The following is a 19185-nucleotide window of genomic DNA, read 5'->3' as shown; positions in this document are numbered from 1 at the left end:
TTTGTGTCTTATATCCTCCTTTCAACTATTTCTGGACTATCACCTCGAACTTCTCTGTCATCATCTCTATAGTAGATATAATTATACTTGTCGTATTTACTTCTCAACATGAGCTGTTTCAAGTGCAAGGCTATTTATTCATAGAAATCATAAAACCCAAGGGATGAATATATCAGTAAATAAAGACTATCCCTTTTATCAAACAGCTGTATCTCCCAACAAAGGTACAGTGTTCCTGTAACACACAATAAAAACAACGTGAAAAGCCAAATATTCATTTCCATACATGTTAAATCAGAAAAGCCTTTTATAGGGCAAGTTAACATCATTCTCACAGTTTCTTTATTCCCCGCATTGAACGATCTATTCTGCTTTGTAGTATTTTTGTGTTTGTTTTTAGAGAGCTGGGAAAAAATGATGCTTTATGGCTCCAAATCCTGTGGAATTCATCTCAGAATTGTCTGTCTTGATGTCTTCAGGGAATTTAAATTAATCAATTCCAGCTATCACAATCATTGATAAAAAAATTCATAAAAAATCTATAAGTTTTAGAAAATATTTTAGACTCTGTTCCAGTAGTTCATGAATATTGAAAATGTCTTTTGAGATTGGATCAAAGAAATGGGTCTTCTATGTGCATTCATTTCCTAAAGGCATCCTTCAACTATTTATTCATTAGGGCGTAGATCAGAGGGTTCAGCATGGGATTGATGACAGTGTGATATACAGTGGCCACTTTGACTGTTTGTCGAGAGTTTTGGGAGTTGGGCACACAGTAAAGGGAAAGTACGGTCCCGTGGTAGATGGTGATGACGGTCAGGTGGGAGGCAAAGGTCGAGATGGCTTTGCGAAGCCCGCTGGCAAAATCGATTTTTAGTACAGTCACAAGAATGAAAACGTAGGATGTAAGGATGACCAGCAGTGTACTCACCTCATTGTAGGTGGCAAAGCCAAAAAAAAAAACAGGTGGGGGATGTGAGTATCAGGACCAGATGGCTTCACTGCTTAACTTGAATGAACTTTTAATGAAGAAATAACTTTATTCATTTAAATTACTCCAAAAAATTAATGGAGAAAATTCTTCTAAACTCATTCTATAAGGCCAGCACTACCCTGATGATGACAAAACCAGACAAGACCAAGGAAAAAAAGAAAAAGAAAAGAAAAGAAAACTACAGGTCAATATCTCTGATAAACATAGATGCAAAAATCCTCATCAAAGAAATAGAAAATTAAATCCAACTGCACAAACCATGTTCAAGTTGGATTTATGTACGGATGGTTCCACCTATGCAAATCAATAAGCATGATATGTGATATGTCACATCAACAAAAGGAAGAACAAAAATCATTTGATTATCTCAATAGATGCAGAAAAAGCATCTGACAAAAAAAAACTCTATATGAAAGAAACTCTCCACAAATTTGTCATAGAGTGAACATAACTGAATACAGTAATGACCATATATGACAAACCCACAGCTAAAATTATTCTGAACAGGGAAAAGTTGAAAGTGTTTTCTTAAGAACAGGAATGAGACAAGAAGGCCCACTTTCACCACTCGTATTCAACATAACACTAGAAGTCCTAGCCAGATCCATTAAACCAAGGAATAAAACAAAGGATATTCAGATTGGAAAGAAGATGATCGAATTGTCACTGTTTGCAGATGACATCGCCTCATACAAGGATAGCCCTAAAGACCCCACCAAATCCTGTTAGAACTGATAAACAAATCCAGTAAAGTTGCAGGGTACAAAATCAGCATGCAAAAATCAGCAGCATTTCTATGCACCAATGAGGAACTAGCTGAAAAATAAGTGAAAAAAATTCCATTTAAAATAGCTACAAAAAATAAAAATAAAAAACCTAGGAATAAATTTAACCTAGAACATGAAAGATTCTACAAGGAAAACTACAAAACACTGATGAAATAATTAATACAGTTAAAATTACCATACCACTCAAATAAATCAACAGATTCAATATAATCTCTACCAAAACATCAGTGACGTTGTTCACAGATATAGATTAAAAATCCTTAAATTGGTATAGAACCATGAAAGACCCCATATAGCCAAAGCCATCCTGAGTAAAAGGAACAAAATGGATGGCGTCACATAAACAGACTTCAAAATAAACTACAAAGCTACAATAACTAAAACAGCATGGTACTGGTATAAAAACAGACACATAAATGAACAGAAGAATGAAAAGAACCCAGATATAAATCCACATGTTTATGCCAATTGATTTTTGATGAGGGCGCTGAGAACATTCATTGAGGAAAGGACAGTCTCTTCCATAAATGATGCTGGGGAAACTGGGTATTCATATGCAGAAGAATGAAACTAGATGCATATCTCTCACTAAATACAAAAATACACACCAAAAGAATTAAAGATTTAAATGTAAAATCTGTAACTTTGAAACTACTAGAATGAAACATAGGGGAATTGCTTCAGGACATTGATTTGCCCAAACATTTTGTGGATAAGACCGTCAAAGCAGAGGCAACAAGGGTAAAAATACACAAATAGGATTATATGACACCAAAAAGTTTCTTGACAACAAAGCAAAGAACTAATAGTGAAGAGACTACATGCAGAATGGGAGAAAATTTTGGAAACTATTCATTCAACAAAGGATTAATATTTGGAATAAACAAGGAACTCAAACAACTCAAGAGCAAAATTAGTAATAACCTGATCCAAAAATGGGCAACTAATCTAAACAGACATTTTTCAAAAGAAGACATACAAGTGGTCAAGCATTTTAAAAAATGCTAACATCACTAATAATCAAACCACAATGAGATATCATTTCTTCCCAATTAGAATGGCTATTATAAAAAATACAAAAATAACAAATGCTAGCAAGGATACAGAGAAAAGAGAACTGTTATACACTAATGTGGGGTGGAACGTAAATTAGTACAGTCATCAAGGCGAAAAATATGTAGAATCCTCTAAAAATGAAACACAAAACTACCATATAATCCAGCAATTCTGTTTCTGGGTATTTATCCTAACGAAAGAGAATTAGTATATCAAAGAGATATCTGTACCCCCATGTCCACTGCATAATTAACAATAGTCAAGATATGGAATCAACCTAAGTGTTAATTAACAGATAGATAAATAAAATATGGCATATATACACAAAGAAATACTATTCAGTCATAAAAAGAATTAAATTTTGTCATTTGAGACAACATGGATGAGACTGCAGGACATCCTGTTAAGTGAACTAAGCCAGGCACAGAAAGATAAATAGCACATTTTCTCAGTTACACTCAGAAAAAAGTTAATCTCATCAAATTAGAAAGTAGAATAGTGGTTAATAGAGGCTGGGAATGGTGTTGGGTGAGAGAGGGAAATGTTGGTTAAAAGATACAAGATTACAGGCCGACCCCGTGGCTCACTTGGGAGAGTGCGGCGCTGGGATTGCAGCGGCTCTGGGAGCACCGAGGCCGCGGTTCGGATCCTATATAGGGATGGCCGGTGCGCTCACTGGCTGAGCACAGTGTGGGCGACACCAAGCCCCAAGGGTTATCCCCTTACCAATCACAAAACAAACAAACAAACAAGAAACAAAGATACAAGATTACAACTGGATAGGAAGAAAAAGTTTCAGTGTTCTTCAGCATTGTAGGGTGAATACAGTTAAGAACCATTTATTGTATATTTTCAAATAGCTAAAAGAGGATTTTGAATGCTCCCAACAAGAAGAAATGATAAACCCTTGATGTAGTGGATTTGCTAATTATCCTTACTTAATCAGTACACATTTTATATACCTAAATATCACTCTGCCACGCCCAAATTATTGCATATAAATGAAAAATAAAAACTATACTAAGATATGAATTTAAAAAGATATTATCAACTGCTAAGAAAAAACTTAAATCAGGGTAAGGAAGTAGGAAATGACTTTCGCATATTAGCTTTTCAGGGAAGGATACTTTGTGAATGTGACACTGGAGTAGAAACATAATTTCATAGAAATATATATATATTTTTTAAATTGCATTCAGTGCTAGCATATTTTGGACTCTATTAACTTTTGCATGGGCTATTTCACATTTTGAACCCCATGTGCATTCAGCATTAGTATTAGCAAGATATAATGCACAAAGTCTGCTTTCACTATTGCCCACTAGCTTTTGGAGTTAGCACACTATGGAGAGAAAGGATGTTGGTGACGTGGGAAAAACAGGCAGAAAAGTATCTGATGTCCATGTATGAAAAGTATCTTTAGGACATAGTTGAAAATGAAAGCTAACAAATGATAAGTACGAGCTTTCTTAATTCATCAAAATTGTCTTAAGTAAAAAGATAAGAAAAACAACACAATCTGGATGACTTGAACAACATCCAAAAGGTCAAAAGAATATTCATACAAAATATACTAAATGCATTGGACTCACAATAGGCAGTCCAATGAGTGGATGAAGATCAGGAAACAGGTTACATGCCCAGGTGCACCATCCATCTGGGTGGATGGAGCACAGCCTCTGGGACATGGCAACTCTGGAAAGCAGAGGTCTTTCTCACCTCTCCTCCCACTAGTTTCCACTTGGCTTGCTCTTACAGAAACTTTGTCTGCAAGAGTTAAACAATGCAAAGAAACCATTTAAAAGGAGAATGATATTAGAATTTGTATACAGATCATAAAAACTTTATTCTCTGATTTAAATGTTTAACATATTTTTAAAACTACTTGTTAAAAAATTGTGTAATTATTAAAATTTTATAATTAAAATCAAGTTATAGCCAATGGAGGAAAGGATAAATAAGCAGTTCATTTTAAAGGGTGTCTAGTGACTCCACATTCAGACACGAGTCTATTCCGGTTGAACATTGACCAAAATAAAAATATATATTTGGATAGAGTCCTGCTGTTCAGAGCATTTTACAATGGTTAGTAAGAGCTCCATCACTTGGAAGTCTGTTAGAAATGAAGACTCCTGGGCCACACCTCAGGTCCACTGCACCAAAATCTACATTTTACAACATCCTCTAGTGATTTGCATATATATTAAGGTTTGAAAATCACTGATTTTTATTACCTTTGATTTCATAGAAATTAAGTAATTTAGTGATCTAGTAAGGTATTCTGCTGAATTATAATTAATTAACCTCGGCTTTTTTTTCTTTACTTTTTCTGCATTGTCCTTTACCACATTTTCTCTCTTCCATTTCCAAACCCAAGATCAAAGAGAATTCATCTTTGCTCCATATACAAGCCAATACAGCACAAAGTACATAATAAACTAATTCATTCAGAAGGGAATGATTGATAATGGTTATTTTGTCCTAAGTGTGTTGGGACAGGGAAGGTATATATTTTGTATCCTTCAGTAACACAACAGTACACTCACACAGACATACATATGCACACACAGACACACACACACAGAAACATGCATTCCTCCATGGTGGAATTAAAATGGAAAGTTTTTATTTTATTTGACACAGTGAATAAATTTTGATTTGCATTATTTGGAAAATGTGTGAAACAGTATGTTAGTAATTGCACAGAATTATGGTAAAGTTATGTGTAATCCCTGGATTAACAACTGAAGCAAATTAAGAATAAAATATCAGCTTATTATGTTTTATAATTTACTATCCACTCACAAATACAAGAAAAGGTTTGGTGTTATACCCTTACAACATGATATAAAGTTAAAAGTTTGACATAAACACCTTTACTCTGGGGAAACAAGTAATATTTAATTACTTCATGTAGAGCAATAATCTCAGATGTCTATACAGTGCATGTCCAGGGAAACCTGTGTAACGCAAAACTTAATGAGCAAGACAGAAACAGAGATAATGTTTTGATTTTTATTTCTAACTCAATCAGTCACCAGTTTAAACCAAACACATGAATAATAAATTTACAGGAAATTTGAATCAAAGCTATTATGACCATGTCATATTTGTCTGTAATTAGATAGAGATTAACACTAAAAAGCAACACAAGCATTATATTAACTATTTCAAAAATTTATAATAATGTCCACTGTGTTAGGAAATAGAATTTGCAGAAAGAAACAAGTTTGACACATCAATTTGTGAGATTTGTGAGATTAATAACTGAATTTTTCATTTTATTAGCCCCTTTGTAGTCTTTCAGAAACTTCACATAGAATCAACACTTTTACTTGATATTCAGAGTCATCATGTTCAACATCACTTTCTATATATATAAAGTACAGGAGAAAGGCACAAAGAACTTGGTAGAACCTTGGGGATAGTGCCCCAGCCCTGTGTTACTAATTCTACCACACTCTGCTCTGTACTCCTACCCAGCTATGGCTTTTCAGATTTCCTCTGTAACCCTGACATTCTCATTGCTAAAATGAAATTGAAGAGTATTTAAAAAACTATTTAGCATGCCAATACATGTAAAGAGATTTAGATTTTATGATCAAATAATTATCTATTGCATAAGTTTCCTAGGGCTGTCACAACACATTGTGACAAATCAGTGGCTTAGAACAACAGACATGTATTTTCTCACAGTTCTCAAGACCAGAAGACTGCAATCAAGGTGCTGGCAGGACTACGCTCCCTCTGATGACACCGGGGGAGAATCCTTCCTTGCCCCTGGCCTGTAGCAGCAAAACTTCAATCTGCTTCCATTTTCTCTTGGCCTCTTCCCTGTGTGTCTCTTGTGTTGTCCTTTACTGTCTCATAAGGACACTGTCATTGGACTTAGGGCCCACCCTGATTCACCATGATCTCATCTCAATCCTTACATTAATTACAAGTGCAAAGATCCTAATTCCAGATAATGTCACCTTTCAGGTTCTAGGTGGACATCAGTATTTTAGGGGACACTATTCTTTACACATCACTTGTGTTACTTCACATAGTTTCAGAGGAATTTTACTAAACACTGAAGTGATCCAATAACTGGTTTATTACAAGAGATTTAAAAATCTGACCAGTGAATTGACTAAATCATTTGAAGCATCATCTCTAGTAGAAGCATTAAATTATCCTCAATAAAATAAATCAGATTACTTTGGGGAATATAAATCTTCATCAAAATTTTGCTGGGTGATTTTAACTTCCTGACTGTGTCTTTGACATCTTTGTTCCTGAGGCTGTAGATCAAAGGGTTGAGCACGGGAATGACCACCATATAAAATACAGAACCTACTTTGATCGTAAGCCATGAGTTTTTGGAGTGAGGTACACAATAGAGGAACAGGACGGTTCCATGGAAAATGGTGATGGCGGTCAGGTGGGAGGCACAGGTAGAGAAAGCCTTATGGTGCCCACCAGCAGAAGGCATTTTCATGACAGTGACAAAGATGAAAATATAAGTAGTGAGGATGATTACCAGGCTGCTCACCTCATTGAATATGGCGATGACAAAAGAAAGCACTTGGCTGATGCAGGGGTCAGAGCATGAGACAGAGACGATGACTGAGTGCTCACAGACAAAATTACTCATGATGTTGGACCCACAGAAGGATAAGGCCAAGAGGAAATAGGTGAGTGTCAGGGAGGAGACTATACCCTATGTGTAGAGCTCAGACACTAATGACACACAGAGCTTTAGGGACATGACAACTGTGCAGAGGAGAGTGTTACAAACAGCCACAAACCTGTCATAGGCCATCACTGCCAACATGAATGTTTCTGCCACTGCAAATATGCAAGCCAAGAAGAATTGCATGATGCATCCCATAAAGGAGATGGTTCTGTCTTCCACAGCCAAGTTCTCCAGCAGTTTGGGAGTAACTTTAGTGGAGTAACAGAAATCAGCAAAGGACAAGTGGCTGAGGAAAAAGTACATGGGGGTGTGGAGTTTGGGATTGATCCTGATGATTATGATCATGCCCAAATTCCCCAGCACAGTGACTGTGTAGATGCTCAGGAATACCAGGAACAAGGGCACCTGGAGGTCTGGATATTCTGAGAAGACCAAGAGGATGAAGGTGACTTCAGAACTCTGATTTCCTTCAGCTAGCAACGTGATTGCTGTTGGAGAGAATCTGAAATAATGAATATAAAAATAGTAATGATAATATCAAGTACATTTGTGCAACATATACCCTGTATTGGGCTTTGTGCTAAAAAATTAACCATATTAATTCAAATCTCCAAATAACACAATACATTGTAAAACAAGTATAGCCGTAGTTTTATGTGATGAAACTGAGGCATATATTAAGGATCTTTCCAGTGTTTAGGTAGCTTGTTGGTGATGAACTGGGTTCTGAAGTTGATCCTTGACAGGCTGAAGTTGAATGACATAGTTTTCTTTTAGATAGAAAGAAAACTCTTCCACATTGTTGTAGAAAATGTGTCTTTCATAGTTTCATCATTTTGAATGTGTGTACTTTTAAATAGCACTACTGTAACAATGACTATAAATTTAGCACTAAAAATTATAATAAAATGAACAGGAGTGTTAAAGGTTTTAAGGAGATTATTCTGTCAGAATTACAACGGATCCTAGAAAGAGGCAGCTTTTTGAGTCAGCGCATAGATTTCTGAGTTATTAAAATATTCATACATTTGGATGTTGAATGACATAAGCTTTGTATATCTTCAGGCTTTCTGATGATTTCATCTTATGCTGTGATAATTACCTTTCTGTTCTGCAGCAGCGTAGCAAACTGGTGCAGTGATGAAGTTGCAATTTTGACAGATTCCCTCACTTCTTTGTTTTCTTCCCACATCAGTGCTTTTTCATTTAGTGTCTCTGATGTTCTCAACATACCCATCTATATCGCTTATTCATTATCTTTTAACTTTCCATTACTAATTTTTAATCTAACAATTTTATTAGGTGTATTATATAACTAAATAAGCAGAGAACACTGACCTTGAATAATATAAAGTATTCTTATCCCAAGACTTCCATGTTCTTTAGATCAAGCTGGAGATCATGGTAATAACCACCAATGGTTCCCTAATCACCCTCAACATTTCTGGTGACAGGAACATTACCACTGTAGGCATTGCAGAGGGTTTAGATTAAAGCTACATTTGTGATTGTCTTGTTTTGAGGCATGCAATCTCCGTTATATTTATAAATGTTATTTTGAGAAATAAGTATCTCATATGCACCAGCATTCCATAACCATAAAAGTCCCTTTAATTGTTTTATAATGATTTTTAAAAAGTTGAGCGAATAACAAGCACGTCTCTGAAATGTGCAGGTTAGTAAAAGACATTAGTATGAATCCCATTAGCAAAGACATCCTTTGAGTTTTGTCGGACCATCTGAAGGTAGAAAGAAACATATATCCTCCATAGCTAAATGTTACTTCTGACACTTGGAAAAAAAGTATTTCCTTCATGAGAAATAGGGAATATACAGGAGAATGGCAAACAGCTCATAACAGGTGAATATAATTAAAGAAGCAGGGCCTTTGGCAATATATATTTATTTTCAATTTCAGGCTTTGACATCAGCTGCATGATCATTAATAAACTACTCAAATTTTATGAGCCTCAACTTCTTAATCAGGAAAATGGGAATAGTAATGACAGGGTAATACATGTTTCATAGATATGTCAGTATTAAGTTAGGAAATAATGTTAATGTTCTTACCTCAGAGTCTGACAATTGCGGAGGCCAGGAAATGGAGGCTCCCCCACCCTCACTCCTTTTAATTTTAATTCTATGACTAGTTGGTAAATTGGCTTTATTTTTCAACTTTTATATCACTATAAGACATCTAAGAAACAGATCAAAGGCCAAAGCAGGCGGGCGTATACATGTGGATACAGCATAGGAAACCGAAGGCTAATTCAGCTCTCTTCCCTTGTTCAATTTTTTGCCCTCTTTAGTCTGAATTCACTAATAATGATTCTTCAATACATTTTCTTTGTTTCCCCATTTGCCTTCTCATCATCATGTGACTCTTTCTGGACCTCGGTAACTCATCTCAGGTTTGAGCCCATGGAAGATTCACCAAACTGCAATCATTACTCTGGTGGATTGTGGTAGTGGAGGCTCCTGCCCTGCTCTGTGGAACCATCGATTTCCTCACCCCTCCATTCTCATGGTTATTATGACAGTCTGTGGCTCCAACAGCTTCACTTGCTCTGTGCTACCTAATTCATCAAATCTGGATTTCCCTGCTTGATTTTTTTTTTTTTTTTTGTCTTTTTTGTGACTGGTAAGGGGATCGCAACCCTTGGCTTGGTGTCGCCCACACCACTCTCAGCCAGTGAGTGCACCGGCCATCCCTATATAGGATCCGAACCCGCGGCGGGAGCGCCGCTGTGCTCCCAGCGCTGCACTCTCCCGAGTGCGCCACGAGGTCGGCCCCCCTGCTTGATTTTACCTAAAGCCTTACCCTACCTATTCAGGGTATTCCATTTCAGTGTTCGGTTTTCTTTAACCATGCCAATATTCTCAGTTTATATTAATAAGTACATGCTTATTTATTCCTTGAATTATTTGATTTTCCTTTAATTTTATCCTCTGAAATATCTTCTTTTTCTGGTCTACTCATGCAGCATTTGAAACCTATAAAGCATTAGATGAAGTTCTCTATAACAAAGAAATGTTTCCTTTTTCATTCCAGTGATATCTTCTGCATTCTTGATGTACCTACAAGAGTTATTATCAGGAAATCAAAATGTCAAGGTACACTCTGTTCACTGTTACTTTATGAATATTATTCTTTTCTTTTTACAAGATTTTGAGATGCTGAGGACATATTCCCAGATGATTTAATTATTTAAAACATACTATGCTATGAACGTGGTGGATATCCTGAAAGCAAAAATCAGGATTGATACCACAGAGGAGAAAGAAGAGATCAGAGTCTAACAACTTGAGCCCTTGTGAAGATGGACTCAGTAGATATGGCTTTTAGACTAATGGAGACATGCTCAACATCACTCAGCATCCGGGAAATGCAAATCAAAACCACACTGAGATACCATCTCACCCCAGTTAGGATGGCTAAAATCCAAAAGACTCTGAACGATAAATGCTGGCGAGGTTGCAGAGAAAAAGGAACTCTCATACATTGTTGGTGGGGCTGCAAAATGGTGCAGCCTCTATGGAAAATGGTATGGAGGTTCCTCAAACAATTGCAGATAGATCTACCATACGACCCAGCTATCCCACTGTTGAGAATATACCCAGAGGAATGGAAATCATCAAGTCGAAGGTATACCTGTTCCCCAATGTTCATTGCAGCACTCTTTACAATAACCAAGAGTTGGAACCAGCCCAAATGTCCATCATCAGATGAGTGGATACAGAAAATGTGGTACATCTACACAATGGAGTACTACTCAGCTATAAAAACGAATGAAATACTGCCATTTGCAACAACATGGATGGACCTTGAGAGAATTATATTAAGTGAAACAAGTCAGGCACAGAAAGAGAAATACCACATGTTCTCACTTATTGGTGGGAGCTAAAAATTAATATATAAATTCACACACACACACACACACACACACACACACACACAAAGAAAACCGGGGGGGTGGGGGGGAGAAGATATAACAACCACAATTACTTGAAGTTGATACGACAAGCAAACAGAAAGGACATTATTGGGGGGGAGGGGGGAGGGAGAAGGGAGGGAGGTTTTGGGGATGGGGAGCAATAATCAGCCACAATGTATATCGACAAAATAAAATTTAAAAAAAAAAAAGGAATTCCCTCTATAGAGAGAGGTTGCTGGGCTTCTATGTCTTTCATATGAGTAAAATATAATACAGTCTACATTACCAGCCTGAAACCAACTCACCTGAAAAGGCTGTTCTTATTTATTAGTGTCTTCAGAGTTCTCCCTGAGAATTCACATGTTACTTAAAATATTAAGGTGGCAAATACAGCAGGTGTTCATTTATGTTTAATTAATGTTTCGGGAGTGTATTTCTTAACACTCTGAAGAAGGGAAAGGGGGAGAGGCAGAAAGAGCAAGAAAGAGAGAAAGGCTTGGAAGCCAATTTTGACTCCTAGGAAGAAAATGCAGGGCTTCTGTATGACTTCATGACTTTGGAGATTCAAACTCCAGACAATCTTTATTGATCTACTTATTTTTAGAATTCAAACTCAGAAGTTAGATTAATTGCCTTCCTATGTGTATTTGTAAGAATGTAATTTCTTCTAAATCACTGGAGACAATGCCTTGTCAAACTTGCTTCACTGATTTACTTCAGAAAATTTTAACATAGAAAATACACAAATTGACTTAGAAAACATAGTAACTACAATAAAACACAAAGGAAAACATAAATCAGTGAGAATGCAACAATAAGAGATAAAAGCTGTTAACAGTTGCTGTATTATTTTCATTTCTTTTTCTGTATAGTGTATGCATGTCTTGAGATGTATAAAAAAGAGAAGTGCTTTTTGGATTATTTTATTTAACATTAAATACTCATCATTGTCAAAAGAAAGAAACAGGAAGGGAGGGAGGGAGGGAGGGAGGGAGGGAGGAAGGAAGGAAGGAAGGAAGGAAGGAAGGAAGGAAGGAAGGAAGGAAGGAAGGAAGGAAGGAAGGAAGGAAACAAAGAAACAAAGAGAAAGAAAGAAAGAGAGAAAGAGAGAAAGAAATAAAGAAAGAAAGAAGGAAAGAAAGAAGGAAAGAAAGAAAGAAAGAAAGAAAGAAAGAAAGAAAGAAAGAAAGAAAGAAAGAAAGAAAGAAAGAAAGAAAGAAAGAAAATTAAAACAGACCACTATAACACATTAAACATTCAGAGGGAGAGAACTGAACTATGGTTCCTAGGAGTGGGAAATGGAGACGGGAGTAGAAGGAGGAAGAAATTGGGAAAAGAATACAAAGACTAATTACTTTTTGTAATGATGAACATGCTAACAATACCTATTCAATCATCACATATTGTACACAAATACTGATAGTCAACTCTGCACCTCATGAACATGTCTAATCAATTATGTTTCAATAAAAAAGAAAATCATCCTTGTCTTTAGAATCATAGATTCATGCCATTGAAACTAATTTGTGTTTCCTTCCACATATGAGTACACTATTCTTCCAAGCCTATATTAATACAATTAAATTATAAAATATCTTTGTGTCCACACCTTCTTAAAAATAGCACATGTATTTTGGAAGTATGTTTAACTCCTACAACCACTGGTGTCAACCAATCCATTATTTCCACTACACCTGAATAATCCACAATTAGATTCACTTATTCTTTCCCTGGGCTGCTGTCAATCTCTCCATTCTTTGCCAGACTCTCCACCAGGGAACACTAGCACAACAGAGGTTGTTCATCACAGGACATAGAATTGTTCCTCTAGATGGCCTAGTTTTGTTCCATAATCCCAGCAATCTGTATTGTTACTTTCCCATGGAATTGGCATAACCTCCACATTGGATCTTTTCTTTACCACTGACACCTTTGCAAGCTGAACCAGCTTTGGGGCTGGTTTTTGCACCAGAGCCACTCAAACCTGGCAGCCTTCTGTGTCACCTGGTATATTAGTTATCACTCTGCATGACAGGGTACTACCAGCTCAATGGCTTAAATTAATACACATTTTTATATTACAGTTTCTGTACAGTAGAAGTCATGACACAGCTTAGCTGATATTATTAGTATAATATACTGATATTCATTAGCATTCTTCAGGGTTCCACCAGGCTGCAATTAAGGTGCCATCTAGAACTACAGTCTCATCAGAGGCTATACTTTGGAATGATTTTCTTTCAAGCTCTTCAAGTTGTTCATCTCCTTGCAGATGTTAGACTAAAGTCCCCCTTTCTTGTTGATCATTGGCCAGCAGCTACTGTCAGATCCTAAAAGCCACCTGCATTTCTTGATACATGGCCCTCTCCACAGTCCCTCTCACAACATGGCAGCTTACTCACTCAAAACCAGACGTGAAGATAGTTTTTCTAACTTAAGGGAAGGCCTAGGCCCTCCTTTAAGGGCTTTCTATATTTATACCAACATCACCTTAGGATAGATTTCCATTTAATTAAGTCAAAATTATATTATTTTGCTCCTGAATTACATACACACAGATCTTCATCCTTCTATGTAACATAACATATTCTAGGGAAGGTTCCCACTACATTTTCCATACTGTATTGTTTGGAAGTAAGTCACAGGCCTCTCCACACACAATAGGAGGGGAGCACTCAAAGCCATATGCATTAGAAAGTGGTAATCATTACCTTCAGGTTTGTGTATCATACCTTGTATAAGTGCTGGAGTAGTATTATCAGGTATGGAATGTGTTGCATCTAAAACTTAAAAGAGTTCTTCCAAGAGCTATGCTTTCTCACTTCAGATAGGATCCACAAAATTCAAAAATTATTCTATTTGGAGAGGGTAATCTGAAATACCTCTGATTATTTCACCCTTAAAAACATCATTGAAGTGGCAGTTCCCTAAATCTCTTTTGTCTTCTGTGTTTCACTAAGGCGTCCAGCCTATTAGCCACCTTGTGTTTACATTGTATGATTAGTGTGATGCTCTCAATGGAATGGGCAGGTGTGATGTTCTGTATCAGGTTCAAGCAGATCTCTTTAAAACTATATTATGACAGACATTGTTGAATTCACAGAGCCACAGAAAAAGTTATAATAAAACACTTTTATCTAACCCATGAGAATGTAAATTGTTTCTGGTTTTCTCTTGAAATTAGAAAGGAAAATAATATATTTGCAAGTCAGTGGGTGCACACTATATACCATCAGCCTTACTCATCTATTAAAGGGCTGCTGCTTGGTTGAATTTGCTATTGTCTACAGTCACCACCAAGATACACCTGGTATTCTTCTGTTTGAAGAGCTCCTCTTATGATTTCTTTGGTTTCAAGTTCACAGAAAACATATTTTAGCTATTGTGTTGTGAAAATCTTTGTTCCATTTTTATTTTGAAAAATGTTTTAGGTATAATTCTACCGTTTTTTCTCCACCGATTTAACAATTATTGTCTGCTGACTCATTCTTTCACTGGAGAGTCAGTCATTGTCTTCTTCCTCGGGTAGTATACAGAATATCACTGTAGTCCAACATCTCACCTACAATAACTTTTTAAAAAGGCAAATTTCCATATCCACCAACTTCACCTGTGTTGTTGCAAATAACACAATTTCCTTCTTTATTAAGGCTGTATATTACCCATTGCATATTTATATGTATATCTACATATATATACACACACACTCACACATAAAAATATATATTTATATATATATATGCCACATTTTCTTTATTTGTTCATCTGCCTATGGGCATTTAGGTTATTTCCATATCTTGACTATTATGAATAATGCTGAAATGAACATAGGAGTTCAGATGTCTCTTCAACATACTGATTATAGTTCCTCTCCTTTGGATATATACCCAGAAGTGGAATTGCTGGATTATATGATAATTTTATTTTTGCTTTGATGAGAAAAATCCATATTTTTTCCCAAAATGGCTGTATTAATTTACACACCCTCCAGCAGTGTGCCAGGGTTCCCTTAAATACTGTGAGACCTCACATGCATGTGGAATCTAAGAAAGCCAAACTCAGGTCAGAGAGTAGAGTGTTGGTTACCAGAGAAGAGAAGAGAGGTAAAAAACGGGAGATGTTGGTCAAAAAATACCAAGGCACAGGTAAAGAGGAGAAATAAATTTCAGTGATTTATTGCACAGTACAATAACCATTGTTAATAACATGTATTGTTTATTTCAAAAATGCTAAAATAATAGATTTAAATAGTATCATCACAAAAAATGATAAATGATGTTATGGATTTGTTAATCAGCCTGCTTTAATCATTCCAGAATACAAACCTATAGCGAAATATCATATTGTACCCCATAAATATACACAATTATTAATTGTCAATTTTTTAAAAAAGTAAATTTCTAAATTTATATTTTAAAGAGATCCCTGGAAGTGACTAGGACCATATCACTAAAATTCCAACCCGGGAAGAGACTTTCCTTGGTGAGCGGCCAGTCAGTTCCTATTTCCTTCATTGTATATGCTTATGATTCTGTGCACAGGCTGAATTTTACATTTGGCTCTTGCAAAAGGTCACTGCTGGTTAAACAATGAATCCAACAGTGCTTTGCAGATACACAGGAATTGAACGATACATTGAACACTAAAGAAACTCAAAACTTAGTCTGTTCTTATTCTAAGTTTCTTGAGGTGTATATTTGGACTCTTTATTTGAGATCTTTCTCCTTTTTTTTTAATGTAGGCGTTTATCACTATAATCTTCTGTCATAAGGAATCCTGTAAGTTTTCATATCAGGTGTGTACATTTTTGTTTTGGTCAAGATATTTTCTTAATTTCTCCTTTGCTTTTTTCTTTTGTGGGTTATGAATATTCATGAGATACAAAGCTAATTGTCACCCCACATGCCCAAGATTTGAAGGACAGATCCATGCTGGCAGCATGTCCATTACCACAAATTGTGATTGTACCCTGTATCTCCCACCCAATTATCTCCAACCTCCCTAACCCTCCCCCCTTTTCCCCCACTCCACTTTGTACACCAAAGTATGTTCTCTCCCTCTGCAAGTCCAATGCACCACTGTGGTCTTTCTTTCCTTCGTGTTTCTCTCTTAGCTCCCAATTATGAGTGAGTACATGTGGTATCTATCCCTCTGTGCTTTTCTTTTTTCACTCAATGTAAGTTTCTTCAAGCTCATCCATGTTATTGCAAATGGGAGAATTTCATTCTTTTCTATGCCACAGAAGTATTCCCTGGTGTATATATGCCACATTTTCCTTATCCAACCATCCATTGATGGACATTTAGGTTGGATCCATATCTTGGCTATTGTAAACAGAGCTGCGATGAACATGGGAGTGCAGGTATCTTCGACAGGATGATTTCCATTCCTCTGGGTATATACCCAGAAGAGTGATTGCTGGATCATATGTAATATCTACCTGTAGTTGTTTGAGAAACCTCCATATTGTTTTCCATAGTGGTTGTACTAATATACAATCCCACCAACAGTGCAAGAGTGTTCCCTTCTCTCCACACCCTCACCAACATTTGTTATTCACCGTCTTTTTGATAATAGCCAGTCTAACTGGGGCAAGGTGATATCTCAATGTGGTTTTAATTTGCATTTCCCTGATCATTAGTGATGTTGAGCATTTTTTCATTACCTGTTGACCATTTGTATGTCTTCCTTTGGAAAATGTCTATTTAGCAACTTTGCCCATTTTTTAATTGGGTTATTTGTTTTTCTACTGTGTAACTGTTTGCGTTCCTTGTATATTATGGATATTAATCCCTTGTCAGATGCATAGTTAGCAAAAATTTTCTCCCACACAGTAGGTTGTCATTTCACTCTGTTGATTGTTTCCTTTGCTGTCCAGAGCTTTTTAGTTTGATATAGTCCCACTTGTTTTTTTGTTTTTTTTTTCTTTTTCGTGACCTGCACTCAGCCAGTGAGCACACCGGCCATTCCTTTATAGAATCCGGACCGGTGGCGGGAGCGTCGCTGCACTCCCATCGAGTGCGCCACGGGCTTGGCCCTAGTTTTTTTGTTGTTGTTGCTTGAGCTTTCAGGCTCATGTTCATAAAGTGTGTACCCAGAACTAGTTGCTGAAGGGTTTCACCCATATTTTCCCTTAGTAATTTTACAGTTTCCAGGTCTTATGCTTTAGTCTTTAATCCATTTTGAGTTGATTTTAGTATATGATGAGAGATGCATGTCTAGTTCCATTTTTCTCCATATGGATATCCAAATTTGCCCACACCACTTAATCTAGAGGGAGTCTTTTCCCCAATATAGATTTTTGCTGCTTTGTCCAGTATCAGATGGCTGTAAGCCTGAAGGGTGATTTCCGGGTTCTCAATTCTGCTCCACTGGTCTGAGTGTCTATTTTTATGCCATTACCATGCTTTTTGGGTTACAATAGCCTTGTAGAATAATTTAAAGTCGGGTAGTGTTATGCCTCCAGCTTTATTCTTTTTGCTCAGGATTGCTTTGGTTATTTGGGCTCTTTTGTTGTTCCATATGAAAGTTAAGATTCTTTTTTCCATTTCTGTGAAGAAAGTCATTGGTATTTTGATGGGGATTGCATTGAATCTAGATCACTTTGGATAGTATAGACATTTTCACAGTGTTAATTCTTCTAATCCAAGAGCATGGAATATCTTTCCATCTTTTTGTGTCTTCTTTAATTTCTTTCAGTAGTGGTTTGTAGTTCTCATTGTAGAAATCTTTCACCTCCTTGGTATACAAGGATGCCTATTCTCCTCACTTTTATTTAACATAGTAATGGAGATACTAGCCAGGAAATCAGGTCAGAGAAAGAAACAAAGAGAATCCAGATTAGAAAAGATGAAGTCAAACTGTTGCTGTTTGCAGATGACATGATACCATATACAGACAAACCTAAAAACTCTATAAAAACTCCTAGAGCTGGTTAATAACTTCAGTAATGTTGCAGGATAAAAAATAAATGCCTCCAAATAAGTTGTATTTATATACTCAAATAATGAATAGAAAGTGAAATAAAGAGAGTAAGCCTATTCACAATTGTCACAAAAATTTAAATACTTAGGGATCAATTTAATTTCTCTTTTGATCTTTTTCTTTGATCCATTTGTTATCCAAAAATGTGTGTGTGTGTGTGTTTAATTTCCACATTTATGTGATGTTTCCACTTTTTGTCTTATTATTCATTTCCAGTTTAATAACATTGTGATCAGAAAAGGGAATTGATTTGATTTCAATCTTCTTAAATTTGTTAAGTCTTGTACTGTGGCCTAACATATGATACATCCTGGAGAATATTCTCAGTGTGCTTGAGAAGAAAGTGACCCTTCTCTTATATCATCCAAAAATATTAATTCAAAATGGATTAAAGACCTAAATTTAAAATCTGAAACAGTATAACTTTTGGAAGAAAACATACGGAATAAGTTCTGGGATGTTGGACTTGGCGATGGTGATTTAAATTTGATACCAAGAGCACAGGTGACCAAAGCAAAAGTAAACATGTACGAAAACATCAAGCTAACAAGTTTCTTGACATAAAAGCAAATAATTAACAAAATGAAAAGGAAACTCATGAAATGGAAGGAAATATTTGTAAACCATATTTGTAATAAGGGGTGAATATGCAAAATATAAAGGGATCCATACAACACAATAGCAAAGCAACAGAAAGAAAGAAAGAAAGAAAGAAAGAAAGAAAGAAAGAAAGAAAGAAAGAAAGAAAGA

At 36.1% G+C, this 19185-nt stretch overlaps 1 pseudogene; it reads right to left on the bottom strand.

The window, feature by feature from the left end:
• Positions 1-664: 664 nt before the first annotated feature.
• On the bottom strand, positions 665-8753 carry LOC134376570 (olfactory receptor 5D13-like; annotated as a pseudogene).
• Positions 8754-19185: the final 10432 nt, after the last annotated feature.

This window comes from Cynocephalus volans, chromosome 4 (genome assembly GCF_027409185.1).
Source record: "Cynocephalus volans isolate mCynVol1 chromosome 4, mCynVol1.pri, whole genome shotgun sequence".
NCBI classification, from domain to species: domain Eukaryota; kingdom Metazoa; phylum Chordata; class Mammalia; order Dermoptera; family Cynocephalidae; genus Cynocephalus; species Cynocephalus volans.
The sequence above is the reverse complement of the archived record's forward strand: the minus strand, read 5'-3'. Positions and strand labels throughout refer to the sequence as shown.